The following is a 13,786-nucleotide window of genomic DNA, read 5'->3' as shown; positions in this document are numbered from 1 at the left end:
TAGAGTTTTCCATCTCTTGGCCTTTGTTTGTTTTTGATTTTGTCAGTCTCTCACCTCTGGATGGGTTTTTGTTTATTTTCAAACTGTCTGGGGCTGTGCACCATGGAGACAGTGTCCTGGGCTGCCTCTACCCCTGATCTGGTTAGAATAAGCCCCTCTCCTTCGCATGAATCTCCAACCTGACATTTGGAACATCCAAAATAAATCATAATATTCTGAAGTAAGATAGAAACCACCACTCCACCCACTCCTGTTGGCACTCTTATCCACTTGGAAAGAGTTTTTAGAAAATTTCCAGTATTCCACTGCAGTGCCTACATAGCACAGCCCTGAGAAGGGGAAGAAGCATTTATTGAATGCCTACTGTATACCAACCACTGGGCTAGGCTTTGCTTGTATTAAAAATCTGGTGGTGAAAGTGATGTTTCCTGCACTAAAATTTAACTGCAAGCTCTTTGAGGGCAGGGCCCAGGTCATCTGTGTAAATCCAAGTATCTAAGATATTGTGGAAGCTTAAGAAAAGCTTGTTGATTGAATAAATGGATGAAAGGATGTATGAAATTTCTTTGCCATAGTAGAGGGTAATGTCAGCAAAGATGACTGAGGTCAGACAAGAAAAAATTCATTGGTAAGCCAGTACAGATGGATGAGGGTTTCAGAAAATTTTATGGACATTTTTCAGTTGATTTCAGAGTCTCATTCTTTGTCACCAAGAATACCTTTTGGGAGTAGATTGGGGTGGGGAGGACAGAGTCTTTTAAAAGTTTCATTTTTAAAGGCTCAGACTCAAAATGCAAATGGTCCTAAGAGAGATTAAATTATTGATTTGATGTTTATTCATACACAAGTGTAAGTGACCGAAGAGGAAGCCTTTCCTAAGAACAGGTTTTAGTAAGAGTTTAGAAGGGGTGGGGAAGTGGTGAGAGAGAAATCCCTGAAAGTTCAAGGGTGAGTGGAGTTTTGACCATGTGAAGGGGTAGGAGGAGAGGGCTGAGGCCACTGGAGTCAGACGTACTTGATAACCTAAACCCCTTTGGCCCAGTGAAATCAGCCTGCGGTGGTGACAGGCCCTTCTGCCCTGGCAACACTGGTCACTTCAGTCAAACTGCCTGCTGGTGGGGCAGGAGGAGACAAGGCCGGTCCAAATTCTGGCAAGTATAGACTGCATACCGTTTAAAGGTGTAGTTCTTACTGTTCTCAAGCATGTCCAGGCTATCCCAAAGAGGTCCGTAACACATCGCCTATCAGAGGTCTGTAGGGATTTAAAACTAGATCAATAATAATTGATTTGAAATATGCTTTGAAAAGCATTTATCATCTTAGTTTCTGACCCACTTATTTCTTTGGTTTAATATTTGTTCTTGTCCCCTGAGGTCCATATCACTCTCCTGGTACCGAACCCAGCTTCCCCCTAGGGAATCAATTTCCACTCTCCCTGGATATTGGTAAAGCTGAAGGCCCCTCCCATCCACACACTCAAGGGGGTGGAGCAGTGGCTGAGGCCCAAGCCAGTCAGTGAGTTTCAGCCCCGCACCTCTGCGTCAGTGATTGGTTCAGACATGGGCATGTGACCCAATCAGACGCCCCAAGGAGATTGTTTTTCTCGAGCTGCTAGGAAAGAGGCTTGTAGTCCTTCTGCCGCCATCTTGCTGCCTTGGGAGGCTTCAGGCTGATGCCAACACAGCCGGAAAGCAAAGCCAAGAGGGGAAGAGGAACAGGGTCACAATGTTGTTGTTTGAGTACTGAATGCAGTTATACCTGGAGCTGGATTTTTCACAAGTGACCAATGTGGTGGTTTAGTCCCTAAGTCGTGTCTGACTCTGTGACCCCGTGGACTGTAGCCTACCACGCTCCTCTCTCCATGGGATTCTCCAGGCAAGAATACTGGAGTGGGTGGCGATTTCCTTCTCCAGGGGATCTTCCCAACCCAGGAATCGAACCTGGGTCTCCTGCACTGCAGGCAGATTCTTTACCAACCGAGCTAGGAGGGAAGCCATGGTAGCTCAAGTGACCAATGAATTCCTCTTTATTTAACAGAGTTTCAGTTGGGCCTTGTGGGGAATACAAGGACGGAGTCCATAACTTATACCCATTGTCATCTCCAGTGCTCCGTTATTTTTGGTGTAAACCTTTTATTGAATATAGAAAGATGTGATTTTCAGATATATGAGTCTGAATTGTTGAATTTTGACGGTCCTCACCCCTGGACTATACCCACAAGGCACTCAAACCAGTGCAAAATGAGAATTGGGCAACACACACACACAAAACACCATATTCTGGGGTTTTCTGCAGCCTTAGCATCAGGATGTTTCCTTGGGTCACCTTGCACTCTTCCAGAAAGTCTTCTGGCCTAGGGAACCCCAGAGTACTCTGAGGTCTGCGAGCAGCGGAGGGGGGATGAGACCAGGGCTCGGGGTTATAAATTATACTGGCGCATCTTGGCCCTCCAGAAAACCAAAGGTTGACTCTGTAGCGATAGAAGGAATGAGGGAGAAAGGCACAACCATTTATTAAGTGCCTCCTGCATGATGGGCATATCAAAAGAATTATTTGATCTTCACAATGTCCTTTCAAGGCAGATACTATTGCCTTTACAGGAGAAGAAAGAGGCTTGGAGAGGTGACTGCCCAAGGTGAAAAAGCCCGAAAGAGGCAGAGCCAAAGCTGACTCTAGAGCTGAAATAATAAGACAGGTAAATGTGAGGCTGCAGCTAGAGGAGCTGCCTGAGCAAAAGGGATCTGGGCTGATGGGGTAGGAGGCTGGAGTGGGCAGCACCAGGCTCAAGGTGTGCCAAGGGAGCTCACTTCCCAGGCAAAGACTGTTAGCTCTGCCATGTCTCATAAGCACAGTGCACCTGGATACTGGAAACAGGCACAGGGGAAGTCTCCCCTGACACCCACACTATAATGAGAGCTTTGGGCTCAGCTTCATTCACCTTTCCAGCCCCGTCATTGCAGACCCAGTAGGTGAGCTCTGAGGGGCACATGGCACTGCATGTGGGGCACGGAGGGATGGCCTCTCCTTTCCACCCCAACTGCCTGCTCAGAGATTGGGCCATCAGCCTACTCTGATTCAATTGACTTCTTCTAAACCTTGCATCCAGGGGCTGCCAGCGGCCAAATCCCCCTGATTGTCTGAGATGTTCCCGACTTCAGAGAATAAACAGTCTCCCCTGTCCAGGCAGCTGTGCTGAACAGCATTCCTGTCTCCCAGCCTGTTTGGCCGGGTGGGGCTGCAGCCCGGTGTCCACCTCCAGCAGAGGCCTGGGGGGCCTGGTGAGTAGCTGGAAGGGAGAGGGGAGGTGACCATCTGTGTTCAGACTGCACAGCACATTCCTGTGCCTGAGTCCCCATTTCGCCCCCCTGCCAGGCACCTCAGCCACTCCTGGCACAAGCTTTTTATTTGTACTAATGACTCTTGTGACTTCAGACAAGGTCAAGACAAGGCCACTGTCCCTAGGTTTGGAGCCCCTTCACCCGTGCCCAGAAAGCTGCCTGGGGAATTTGAAGCTCCTACATCATTCTAGGTAGATCTGAAGGCATCACACCCCTAAGGCTTGTTTTACAGAGGTGCGGGCATCGTGAGTCAGTGCAGAAGCAAGGCAAGACCCCAGGGTTTTTTTATTTTTTTTGCTGTCCATTACCTTGGGATGTTGTGGCTAGAATGACGTGAGGGGCTCTGGGTGAGAGGGGCAGCCCATGTTTTTGGAGAGGAGCAGAGGTGTTTTCATCCTACGCCTGTTTTGGAGATCAGGCTTGCGGCCGAGCCATTTCCTGAGGAAGCAGTCTCTGGAAAAGCACTATTCACCCGCCCCTCCTAAATCATCCTGTTGGGAGTGGAGCTGGGGCAGCAGGACCTGAGTGGGGCTCTGCCACGTCCAGGATCCAGTGCCCAGTCGAGGCTTGGCCAGGGTATAGGAGGCAGCCAGGGCCAGAGGGCAGATTACTTGGGAAGGGGCTGCCCCAGCCAGGACACACCATCTGCTTTTCTGCCCTAGGGCTCTGGCCTGGGACTGCGGGGGAGGAGAGAGAATACCTCAGCCTGTCTGCAGAAAGAATTCCTCTAGGAGCCCCCTCTGGCCGCAGACAGTGTGGGAGCCCAGGGTAGCCCGGGGGTCTCTGTGGACGGCTGTCTAACTTTCAGTCTGTCTTGGGCTATTCTTTTGTCTTTGTCTGGCTGCCTGTATCAGTGTGGATCTATGTGACTGTTCCACGTTTGTGTGTGTAGGCAGCTGCATTTCCAGTTGGACTTGGATTCCTCGGGGAAATTGTGTGCTTCTGTGTCTGTGTGCATGTGTATACATCCACATCTCTGTGTAAGCGCGTGCGTAGGGGTATCTTCGAGGGAAAGTGTGGGCCTCTGTGTCTTTGCATAGATGAGTAGGTCTATACTGGTGGGAGTACACATGTTAGCATTTAGGTTAGTTTGGTAAAAACATGCGCTTGTCTTTGTTGACGTATTAAGTTGAGGCATATGTGTCTTTGAGAGCAAGGGCATATATTTGTCACTGATATGTTGGTGAGTCTCTGAAAGCGCAGATGCTTGTCTGTTTACATTTGTGCAGAAGCATTCATTCACTCAGTCTTCATTCATAAAGTGATTTGCTCATTTACTAACAGACATCTTCCAAGTGCTTGCATTGTGACTGGCCCTATGCTGGCACAGGGGATTTAGAGAGATGTCTAGCTCACGTCCTAACATTTGAAAGACCCCGGGGAAGTGTAAAAATGAAGCCTTACATTCATGTCTAAATATTTCAGTGTTCTAAGTCAAAACAGCAAGCAGCTAAATAAAAGGCTCCTAATAACTGGAGGGCTGGGTTTGATTTGGAATTCCCAACTCCTGAGTTTTGTGCTGAAACTCAGCAACACAGAGCGAGTGGCCCCAGCCTCTCCTTCCCCAGCCTGGCTTCATCCTGTAGCTCACATGCATGCGTAATTCTGCACATGTGTCCAGACTCCATGTGTCCAGACTCCATGTCCTTTGCACCTAGGGGTGCCCACACCACTGCCAAAGTCTGCCATATGGCTCTGAACTGGAACTAATGCAGTCTCACATACCTGGTTTGAGTCTAGGAGTGGGGCTTGGGTTCCTGGTGGGCCCATCCTCTTGACCCCAGGGACTTCTCACTGTGTGGGATGGTAGGGGTCAGAATAGAGCCAGAGTGTGGCCATCTAAAAGGTAGACCTGGAGTAAGGACCCTTCCTGCTTGTTTTCTCATAGAACAGTCCTGTGTGCTTGTGTGTGCATGGCCGTGGATGTGTTTTCCTGTTCATCTTTGTTGTGTCTTCTAGAGGGCAGAACCCACAGCTTTTCTCCCACTCTTCCCTCCCCTGACTTAGTGAGGACTTAGGACTGTCAGACAGGCTGGGGTGGCGGGAGGAACACTGGCCTGAGTCCGAGTCACTATCCTGTGCTCAGCTTGGACCTGCTCTGTGATCTGGCCTCAGTTTCCTCATCTGTTGGAGTGTCGACGTTGGATTACCACGTCTTTAATTTACAAGCCTTACTTGGTTTACGGAAGGAGTGAGATTGATTTCCGGAGTTAATTACTTTCTAGAAGTTCAAATTGGGAATGCTTAGTTGTAGACTGCCTGGGTTCATATAGAACCAGGTTTGAATGCCAGCTTTTGCCATATGTGCTGTGCCTCCTGTATGGTTACTCTCCCGCAGGGTGGTGGTGGTGATTGAATAAGATAAACGTGCATAAAGGGTGGAGCGTCATACCAGGCTCACAGTAGATGTTCAATAAACATTAGCTTCTGTCCTCATATAGGGTCTTTCCAGCTTTCTTACCTTATAAATTCTGGGTTAGTAGACATGTCTAATTGAGATAATTGGAACCTCATGTTTGGGGAGCTCAGGCGCTATGTTGCTTGAGGGGGCACAGTTGGATGAGACAGTCTGGCCCTTAAATGCCTTCTGAGAAGCTGCCAACTCAAATGTGTGTGAGCCTGTCCCTCCACTCCATTCTCTGATTTGGACCTTTGACATTTTCTTTAGTTTTATGAAAAGCACTATGGAACACAGATCCAACGCCCTTTTCTGACCCAATCCTGCCCTGAGCCCATCTCTGGTGCTCCGGGACGCTGAGCTAAGTAGGGTCAGGCCACAGGGAGGAGCTGGGTCGGGTAAGGCCTCAGGCTGCCCGACATGCCTGGGCCTGTCTGACACCAGCTCCAGTAGTGGGCAGCCCCAGCTAGGCGGAGGGCACCTGTCTTCCATGATTGATACTCCTGGGAGGGCAGCACTCTGCTCCTGCGCACATGGCCTTAGGATCCTGGAGCACTGAGGAGGCTGAGGAGACCTCCATAGCGCCTGTTCCCCCAAGTCTTCCAGAATGGCTAAGTTCCAGCAGGAATGACACGGAGGGGGTTGGGAGAGGGCAGGTGACAGCGTCTCTCAGCCAGGGCTGGTGGGAGTGACCATCTTGGGAATCCCCTGGAGCTTGTGAAAACTGGCAGCTCTTGGACTCTCCGGAAATATCCCTGACCTGGAGGGAATGAGGGAGGGGTCTAGGGCTTAGCCAGGGATTCTGAATTGAGAAATGCGCTGAGTATGAGCTCAGGGTAGCTGACGTGCTGAGGGAGGCCCTCAAGGAGAGGGTCTGCCCTTGAGGCCATCCTGGGCACCCCTCTGACCCACCTCTCCACACACACACACACACACGGGTGATGGAGAACTGGTTTGATGATCTCTTAGCTCCAGAGGTGACTGGACAGGTGGGAGCAGCTTAAACTGCAAAAGTCCCTCTGGGAGTTATTTTGATATCCCCCCATCATCACTGGGCTGCTGCTCTATTTGGAGCCAGAACTGGAAATTTTCCTCTTAAAAAAAAAAAAAAAAGAAAGAAAACAAGGGCGCAAGTGGGTTGAGCCCAAAATAATGTGTTTAAGGAAATTTCTGCTTCATGCTGGCTAGGACAGGGAATGTCTGGTCAAAGAGCTGCTGACGGCCAGGGTCTCTGTAAGTAAACAGACCGCCTCTGATGGCCACCCTGAGCTCATTTCCCTCACCGGTGTGCGAGGAGGGTGATGTCACCCGAGGAGGGACTCCTGGTCATGCAGTTTGTCAGTGAGTAGGTTGGAGGCCCAGTGAGCGCCAGCGGTCTCAGCGCGGCTGTCCAGTTATTGCGAACAGCTGCTTCTCATGCAGGCAGTTCTGATACCCTCCTACACATGCTAGTCTGTGACGGGACTCCAGCCACATCCATGATCTCACAGCTGGGGGTGTTCCTGGGAAACTTGGGATTCACTGTGCAGTCTCTTGCTTCCGTGCAAGGCCCCTTCTTCAACCAGAGAGCTGGGGAGAGAGGCACCTAGGTTGGGTTCAGTTGCAGGGAGTGGCCTCTGGAAGTACAGGCCCGTGTCCTGCCCCTGTGGACAGCGGGCTTTGGCGGCACGCACCACTGCCTGTCTCTTGGGGCCAGACAGCCAGGTCCACTGGGGGGAGTTTCCATGAGCAGAGGGCCCAATTCAGGGGAGGTGGAGTGGGGAAGAAGCCACAAAACTCTGTCTGTGTCTCCTGAACAGGCTCTTGCTAAGCACGGCGGTCGCCAGGTAAGGCTTTTATGGCGTTTGGAAGCCCTGCAGCAGTTGTTGAGGAGCAGCTGCCAGAGGTTGGGTCATGCTCTGTAGCCTTCTCCCTAGTCACCTTGTACCATCCTCACTTTCCCTCCCGGCTGGGTGGTGGGGAACTGTGAGCCTCCAAGTAGACAGGTGGCCAGAAGCTTCTTGGCAGTGAGCCTTAGCTTTTCATTTCTTTGTGTCCCCCAGAATGCTGACCTTACAGGGGACTCATCAGTCACACAGCCCTGCCCCACAGAGCCACCAGCCCACTCAAAGCCTGACTTACCTCAGGCTGACTGAGAAACTCAGACTGACTGGCCAGCTCACAGAAGACTCACTGCCTGCTTGATGTGCAGCCTGACTGACCGATAAATCTACTTATTCAACAAATAGTAATTGAGCACCTTTCTGGTGCCCACTGTTATGCTGGGTGCCCGGGATATAGTAGTGAACAAGACAGACAAGATTCCTGCTCTTAGGGAGCTGACAGTAAATAAAACAATGACGGAGTGATATATGTGTGTGTGTGTTTAAAATTTTAAAAAGAAATCTTTGGCCACACCATGGAGCATGTGAGGTCTTGTTCCCCAACCAGGGATTTAACCTGCGCCCCCTACATTGAAAGTGCAGAGTCTTAACCACTGGACTGCTAGGGAAGTCCCAAGGGTGTGATATATGTATGTATTTTATGAAGAAAATACATAGGATTCTATAGGCGAGAGTAGCCATCAGGCCCTACCCTGGATATAATGGTCAGGGAAGACCTCCCAGATGCATAATCTGAGAACTGGGGAATGAGAATGAGAAAAAAAAAAAAGGAAACATGCAGAGAGCCTGTGGAAGAACTTTCCAGATAGAGTGAAAAGCAATGCTGAGGCCTTGAGGCAGGGAAGAGCTTGGTGTTACCTTGGAATAATAAGAAGACTGATTTGATGGAACATGGTGAGTGAGCAGAGGGTGGCATGAAGCTAAGGTTGGAGAGGCGGCCAGAGCAGACCAGACATGGCCTTGTAAGCCACAGTAAGGATTTAGGTAGGTGTGAGGAAAGTGATGCTGGGAGGGATTGGGGCAGGAGGAGAAGGGGACGACAGCAGATGAGATGGCTGGATGGCATCACTGACTTGGTAGACCTGAGTCTGAGTGAACTCCGGGAGTTGGTGATGGACAGGGAGGCCTGGCGTGCTGCGATTCATGGGGTCGCAAAGAGTCGGACACGACTGAGCGACTGAACTGAACTGAGTAGCCAAGGAGCACTTTTCATGTTCTTATTTGCTGCTTGTGTATCTTCTCTGGAGAAGTGTCTGTTTAAAACTCTTTCTTATTTAAAAATAAAATATTTTTTTTGTGCCTTCTTACTGAGCTGTATATTTTTTTCTGTTTTTTTTAAATTTATTTTTTTATTGAAGGATAATTGCGTTACAGAATTTTGTTGTTTTCTGTCAAACTTCAACATGAATCAGCCACAGGTATACCTATATCCTCTCCCTTTTGAACCTCCCTACCATTTCCCTCCCCATCCCACCCCTCTAGGTTGATACAGAGCCCCTGTTTGAGTTTCCTGAGACATACAGCAAATTCCCATTGGCTCTCTATTTTATATATGGTAATGTAAGTTTCCATGTTACTCTCTTCATACATCTCACCATCTCCTCCCCTCTCCCCATGTCCATAAGTCTATTCTCTATGTCTGTTTCTCCACTGATGTCCTGTAAATAAATTCTTCAGAATCATTTTTCTAGATTCCGTATGCGTGTGCTAGCATACAATATTTATCTTTCTCTTTCTGACTCACTTCACTCTACAATAGGTTCTAGGTTCATCCACCTCATCAGAACTGACTCAAATGCGTTCCTTTTTACAGCTGAGTTAATATTCCATTGTGTATAGGTACCACAACTTCTTTATCCATTTGTATTTTTAAATATATTCTGATACAAATTCTTCATGTATTCTGGGTCTATTCTTTCTTAATGTATTCTAGATCTATTATAAATAGGTTTTTAAAAACTATATTCTAGATACAAGTCCTCTGTAGGATATATTTTACAAATATTTTCTCCCAATGGTGGCCATCTTTTCATTTTCCTAGTGGTTTCTTTTAGATAGCAAAAGTGTTAAATTTTAATCGTCTAGTTTGTTGTTTTGTCTTTTACTGTTAGCACTATTTGCAACATATCTGAGAACTCTGCCCAACTCAAGGTTATAAAAATTACTGATAATTTCACAGGTGTATGCAATATGTCAAAACTTATCAAATTGGATATTCCAATCATATCCAATTGTACATGTAATTGTATGTTAACTATACCTCAAAAAAGTTGCTCAAAAAACTGCAACCTGATCTAATTTTTAAAATTCATTCTGGCTGCTATGAGGAGAAGGGGCTGGGGTGGGACAGTGGGTAAGAGTAGGAACTGCGGGTGTTTAGGAGACTGTTACAGTCATACTGGTGAGAGATACTGATGACAGTGGAAATGAAGAGAAGGGGCTTCCCTGGTGGTTCAGACAGTGAAGAATCTGCCTGCGATGCAGGAGACCTGGGTTCAATCCTTGGGTCGAGAAGATCCCCTAGAGAAGGGAATGGCTACCCACTCCTGTATTCTTGCCCTAGGAAATCCCATGGACAGAGGAGCCTGTTGGGCTACAGTCCATGGGTTGCAAAGAGTCGGACACGACTGTGAAAGTATCACTTTTCAGACATATTTGAGAAATATTTTGAGACCTAATAACAAATGCACTAACAGACTTATAAGATGTGAGAGAAATGGAGAGATGTAGGATGGCGACCAAATTTCCAACTTGAGTGCTGAGTGGCTGGGGCTGCCTGGTCAGGAAGACTTGGGGGTAGAGATGGGAATGGAACCAGAGTCCTCTTTTCGTCTACCTGTGAAGAGAAGGGGCTGAGTGGAGTATTAGTCCCCCTGAGAGAATAGACGAAGAAGCAGCTTTAAAATAGCCTTGGGCATTCCAACACTTGGAGATTCCCTGAAGGAGCCAGTAAAGCTCCTCAGGAAGGAACTAGAGAACTACCAATCATATTAATTCCCTATGGCTGCTGTGACAAATTACCGCAAACTGGTGGCTTTAAACAACTAAAAGTTTATTATCTCAGTTCTGGGGGGCCAGAAGTTCAAAATCAGATCCCTGGGCTGAAATCAAGGCATCAGCAGGGCCATATTCCTTCTGGAGGGTCCAGGGGACAATGTATTCTGTCACTCTTCCAGCTTCTGGTAGCTCTTGGTATTCCTTGACCTGAGCTTCATCACTCTAGTCTCTGTGTCCATGGTCACTTACTTCCTCCTCTCCTGTTGATGTCAAATCTGCCTCTGCCTCATTCTTCTAAGGACATTTGTCATAGGCTTTAGAGCCCACCCAGAAAATAGAGGATGATCTCCTTATCTAAAGATCTTTAGCTTAATTATATTCATAAAGATATTGTCTTCCCCCAAACAAGGAGATTAGCCTATGGACATATCTTTTGGGGGCCATTATTCAACCCACTGTACCAACTGATTGACAGACTAAAGGAGTGACTAATTAAATAATAAAAGATAGCAGAGCTCCCTATGCCTGGGAAGAGGGACCGAGGATGTCAAGTATAGGGTGCATAGGACCTAGGCTGCTGTTAGCGGAGCATGTGTGTGGGAGACTGTCATGGAGAGGGGATGTACTGTGGACAGGAATCTCCTAGCTCTTCCAGACCTGACTCAGCATCTGGCAGGGGTCATCCATGCTGTAGCCAAAGAGACCTTTATATTACAAATCTGTTCATGTCATGCTCCAGTGAGTGACCCTTCAACAGCTTCCAGCAGCTTTAGGCCAAAGACGAACATTCTCACCTACCTACAAGGTCCAGGGGCCGGGTCTCAGCCCACCTCTGCAGTCTCGTCTCACACCTTCGTCCTCTGCTGTCTGCCTCCAAAGACACTGGCTGCCTCTCAGGTCCTTGCTTACTGTTGCAGGGCCATGCCTATGGTTTCCTCTGCCTGGAAGTTTCTTCTTCAACTCACTTCATGGGGTTAGCAACAACTAATACTTTGGATCTCAACCCAAATGTCTCTTCTTCAGGAAATTCATCCTTGAGTCCTGGGTCCAGGTCATACTAATGTGTAATATAATTTCTCATGGCTCCTCATACTCATCTTCCATAGTACTGTTAAAGTATACAGTTGTGTACATATTTGTAATATTATTTTATTAGTGTTTGCCTCTACCACTAGACCATAAGGGAGGGTTTGTATAACTTACACTCTTATCACAAGTGCCTTGTACAGTGCTTGGCACACAGAAGGAGTATGTGGTAGTTTTGAAACATGTCTGCAAATTTTATGATACTCTTCCCATCAAGAGATAAGAGTCCAATTGCCCTCCCTTTAAATATGGGCTGGTCTAATGACTTGCCTTTAGTTAACAGAATGTGGCAGAAGAAATGCAGTATGACATCTAAGGCTAGGTCATGAAAGGTAGTATGGTTTCCTCCTGGCCTGATTTCTTTTTGGATGCTCCCTTTCAGAAACAGCTGCCATGCTGTGAGGATGCCCAGGCCACATAGAGAGGGCACAGGTAGGTGTTTCAACTAAAGGCCCCACTGAGAACTTAGTCAATAGCCAGTATCAACTGGCAGACATGTACTGAGGGAAGCTTAGTGGTGATTCCAGCCTCAGCTGCCTGTAACCACACGAGAAACCCTGAGTGAGACTTGCCTAGCTGAAGCCAGTTACTCCTGGAACCATGAGAGATGAAAAAATAACTGTTGTTATTAAATAACTGATCATTGTTGTTATTGTTATTATATATAAGTTTTGGGATGATTTGTTACTTAGAAGTGGATTGGAACAGGGTCCAAGAAATACTCAATAGATGTGTTGAATGAATAGATGTGGAGAGGTCTGGCTGAGGGAATATTGCCTTTGCTTTAGCTCTGTATAAATTTTGGTTGGTAACTCTCAGTTTTTCCTGCTCCAAGAGGCCTTGGAGATCCTGGAAGCCCCAGTCTAAGAGTCTGTACTCATACTTAGCCAAGAGAAGACTTGCAGAAACTCTGCCCAGAGCAGAGAGCATGGTGGGGTCATCAAAAATGAGCTCTGGCAAGAACCTCAAAGTGCATTCATGTCACTGTGGTTTATTAATCTTGGGCCATGCATGGTTTCAGGGGAGCAAAAACATACATTTCCCCTGTATGTGTATTTTCCTAGGGGGAGGGTCTCTAGGCTGTCATTTTTATCAAATTTTTTAAATGCCTATGTCCCCAAAGTGTTAAGAACTACTGATTTAGCACAGCAATCTCAATTTCTAGGTTAAAAAACTGAGAACACCTCATTTTCTAGTAAAAAGATGGACAAAGTACCCTAAATAAGCTTCCTTCTGCAAACAATTCTGAATAAAAGAGAAGAAAAACTTTTAATGCACTGATGAGCGGGCAAGAAAATGAGGAATACTCAGCCCCTAAAACAAGAATCCAGAGAGGTAAGTTGAGCTATTTTTAAATTAATTTTTTGTTTATATTGTGGAGACCACTTCACCTCTCCCATATACATAATGAAATCTACGCTCTTAACAAATTTTATTTATTTATTTGGCCGTGTTGGGTCTTAGTTGCAGCACGTGTGGAATCTTCATTGCGTCACGAGGGATCTTTCATTGTGGCTCGCAGACTCTCTAGTTGTGGCCCACAGGGTCAGTGGTTGAGGTGCATGGGCTTAGTTACTCCAGGGCACATGGGATCTTAGTTCCCAAACCCATGTTTGTATTGCAAGGTGAGTTCTTAACCGCTGGACCACCAGAGAAGTCCCTCCTCTTAACCAAAATTTAAGTGTACAGTACAATATTGGTAACTATAAGCACAACCATGTACAGCAGATCCCTACAGCTTTTTCATTTTGCACAAGTGACACTTTATTATTTTTATTTCTTAACTCAGTAAACTTGAACTTGGTCATATAGAATGGGGTGATATGAAAGAAATAAGTGTTGTAGTAGTAACTGGCTCTCCAACAAAACAAAGTACCCTATTTTTAGTATTTGCTGGTTTCCAAGGTGTAAATATTCCTACCGTAGCCAGTTTCAAGCTCTCAATGGTACCAGGAACTGACACGCGAAATTCCTAAGTATTTGGTTCTTCTGAGTTGGTAGGAGCCAGTTCCAGCACACTGCTGAGAGAAACTCAAGTTGTCTCTAAGGTGGGAAGTCTGATAAGACCTTTCTTGCATAAGATT

This window comes from Bos indicus x Bos taurus, chromosome 10, assembly GCF_003369695.1.
Source record: "Bos indicus x Bos taurus breed Angus x Brahman F1 hybrid chromosome 10, Bos_hybrid_MaternalHap_v2.0, whole genome shotgun sequence".
Taxonomy (NCBI): Eukaryota; Metazoa; Chordata; class Mammalia; order Artiodactyla; family Bovidae; genus Bos; species Bos indicus x Bos taurus.
Note: the sequence above shows the minus strand (reverse complement) of the source record.